General features: G+C 41.5%; 1 protein-coding gene across 2 annotated transcripts in view; it reads right to left on the bottom strand.

Annotated features, from left to right (window-relative positions):
* LOC144956088 (uncharacterized) overlaps positions 1–1809 on the bottom strand; it is a 138939-nt gene extending 137130 nt beyond the window's left edge. The window contains exons 1-2 of one of the 2 annotated variants that reach the window (XM_078886437.1): positions 1646–1809; positions 1041–1499 (exon numbers count right to left, since the gene is read on the bottom strand). The gene's annotated coding sequence lies outside the window, so the exon portion shown is untranslated. Of the gene's footprint in view, positions 1–1040 lie in introns of both variants that reach the window. The other variant, XM_078886436.1, reaches the window with a different exon arrangement.
* Between the last annotated feature and the right edge of the window lie 1789 nt (positions 1810–3598).

Raw genomic sequence — 3598 nt, 5'->3', positions numbered from 1 at the left:
CGAAAATATTCTGTAATCTTTGAATAATTATTTTTTATTCAACAGGTTCAAATCACTATTCAACCATTACTTATTTGCTAACAAATGATAGGGTTTTCCAATGGGGGTGGGGGGAAGGGGGGGGGGTGCAATTATACCGTTTAGAGGTGGTAAATCACATAGAATTAACAAAGCATTTTCACATCCGTCTGTCCTCCCCCCCCCCCCCCCCCCCCCCCCCAAGTGGGGAGTTTGTGGGGATGTGTGTGTGTGGGGGGGGGGGGGGGGGGTCATTGTTTTTGGACTTTAAGGGATAAAAGTAAGAGAAAATCCTGTTATTGTTATATATCCAATCGTCTGTAAACGGTATTCTCTCTGGATCGACGTGCATTTATTTGCAGGTCATATAACCTATTTCATTTTAGGCTCATTCATTGCTGTGATGGAAATCTTCAAAAAAAAAAAATTCTTTTTAAATGACGCAAAGTATTTTCCACAAACCAATGTTAAAAAAGACCTATAACTGCGTTCGAACGTCAGACCTTCATTTATGTACCTATACGTCGGTCTTGATGTACCCCAATGCTTTTTAATCTCTCTCTCTCTCTCTCTCTCTCTCTCTCTCTCTCTCTCTCTCTCTCTCTCTCTCTCCCCTATATTTCTTTCTTCTTTCTAAAACCCGTTTCGTCCTTAAAAAAAAAAACATAAATTGGAGAAAACTGGCATTTTTTTGGAGCTTTTAAAAAACAAATAGAGCAATATCCACTAAACGTGCTCAAAGCGCTTTACAAAGGGTCCCTGGCCAACAGCAACACTTAACATTTAGGACGGGACATGCCGCCTGTTTGGCAATATTACAATTTTTCGGAAAGAGACACGACTGTTAACGGTCAGGTACTCATTTTACATCTGAGTAAGGTGAGAGAATGTAATGTGAGTAAAGAACCTTTTCCAAGGACTCAACTATGCGCCGCCTAAAGTGGGACTCGAACCCTAGACCTTCCTTCCTATATATATAATGAGTGTCTGTACAAATATATCTATATATAACAATAACTTACCGTGTGTATGTTGTATGGAAAGCCATCCATGAGTCAGAGCGAAAAGCCAGAGATAAGAATCCTTCCCAGAAGCCAAGCCATATGAAATACAGACTGGCTTGGAACAACACACCGAATATTACTCAACTATAACCCTCCCTAGATCCGGTATGGAATATTATTACAACATTACATATAAAAACTGACAACGGGATGTAATATGGAATATATGAAATATCTGTATCGTTCAATATACGTTATACAACAACCGTGTATTATATTATCATGTGTACTATATATATATATATATTATACATATATTTACACACAACCTACAGATAGCTAAAGCTATTTAACACACGCACACGCACACGCGCGAACACTTGACTACATTATAATAAAATATATATAGACACCGCTGATAAAACTAGGCGTTCAAAACTAGCGTCTACCATTGGGCCTTTCTCTCTACATGTTTTCCTTCCACCATAATATATATATATTAAAAAACACGTACAGGAAGAGTGTATGTGTGTATGTGTGTCTAATTTTAATCTGGATAGATGAGATTTGTGGAAATTTACCCAAGCGCACCAATAATAATAAATAGCTAACAATGCAGATACAAGCTATACAAAATGGTATCCAGCGGTATCCGGCACTTGAGAGCGCTATCCAGTATTGGTAAAGGAAGACAGGAGATAGAAATAGCCGCGATTGCTGTGCCTCCTACCACACCACATAGTCCTCTGTAATTTATTCTAAAAGCCACAGCAGGAAGGGAATCGGACTCAGTCTCGTCTCTCTCTCTCTCTTTCTCTCTCTGTCTCTAGCTCAACCACCACCTCTTCCTCAGTCTCGTCCGTGCATCCTCCCCCTCTCCGTGCACCCAACGACTACCACGAGCTCTAGCGGCAGCATCTTCATCCACATCCTCATCATCAGCGTCATCATCATCATCATCACTAGCACCACGATTACCACCACCATAGCCACTACCGCTCACACCAACCGTCTCTTCCGTGCACACTTCTTGGTGCGTACGTCGTAAGGGGGCGCTCGCTTCGGTCGCCGTCCGCTCGCCGCCGCTGACGACGGAGTTTCAGCCCCCGCGCGTACTCAGACAAGGGGTTAACGGTGAACCGAAATGCACGGCGGATAGGGCAAATGAAAGGAAAGACAACTGCGAACGCTCATGAGGGCGATCTAGTGAGGAGGAAGTTACGGCTCCTGATAACTGTTGCTTCCGCGAGTCTGTCAGCCATCTTCACTAGCATCGTCGCGTCGATAAGGTTACAAAGCTACCACTGTTCCTACAAGATGGAAGAATAATAGTAAAATAACTGCACTGCCGTACAAACCCATACTATTTTAAAATTAGGCCAGAAAACTCGTCCTTCAAATATCGATCGATTTAAATGACCCTCATCTTGGCAAAAAACCCTCAAACCTGGGACTTCACGCTGTCCCAGGTTTGAGAGTTGTTTGCAAAGATGAGGGTCAATTAAATTGATCGATATGAAGTCCCAGGTTTGAGAGGGTTTTTTTTCCAAGATGAGGGTTATGTAAATTGATCGATATTTCTTCGCGCACACCAAGTTCATTCATTTTGTGTGTAATGAGCGTGCCAATTCTGACCTCTCTCTAAGAGTTCCTTTTGATTAATATCAATGTTTTCTCAATATCTCTCTTGCTTCCATGTTTTAAGTTGTACATGTTTGCCAGCTGTGATACCCCAGCTACACGCACGCACACACACACACACACGCACACAAACACACACACTCATGCACACATTAACATTATATCTCTCTAGTACCTTCAGACTTCCATCACAGACACACAGTATACACACACACTCTCTCTCTCTCTCTCTTTCATATACACGCACCCACCCACCCCCTCCCCACACCCACCCACCTGTTTTTATTATCACAATCTCCTTTAATGACTCATTCACGTTATAACCTTATCATTCACTCATCCACTCACCTTAACACTCACTCATTTATCGCCTATATTATCACTCACTCTTACACTTAGTCACTCATTCACTCACCTTATCACTCACTCATACACTTATTCACTCATTCACTCACCTTATCACTCACTCTTACACTTAGTCACTCATTCACTCACCTTATCACTCACTCTTACACTTAGTCACTCATTCACTCACCTTATCACTCACTCATACACTTAGTCACTCATTCACTCACCTTATCACTCACTCATACACTTATTCACTCATTCACTCACCTTATCACTCACTCATACACTTATTCACTCATTCACTCACCTTATCACTCACTCATACACTTATTCACTCATACACTCACCTTAACACTCACTCATTTATCGCCTATATTATCACTCACTCATACACTTATTCACTCATTCACTCACCTTATCACTCACTCTTACACTTAGTCACTCATTCACTCACCTTATCACTCACTCATACACTTATTCACTCATACACTCACCTTAACACTCACTCATTTATCGCCTATATTATCACTCACTCATACACTTATTCACTCATTCACTCACCTTATCACTCACTCTTACACTTAGTC

Source organism: Berghia stephanieae, chromosome 10 (assembly GCF_034508935.2).
Source record: "Berghia stephanieae isolate SIO BIC M18660-M18661 chromosome 10, UCSD_Bste_1.3, whole genome shotgun sequence".
Lineage (NCBI taxonomy): Eukaryota > Metazoa > Mollusca > Gastropoda > Nudibranchia > Aeolidiidae > Berghia > Berghia stephanieae.
The sequence above is the reverse complement of the archived record's forward strand: the minus strand, read 5'-3'. Positions and strand labels throughout refer to the sequence as shown.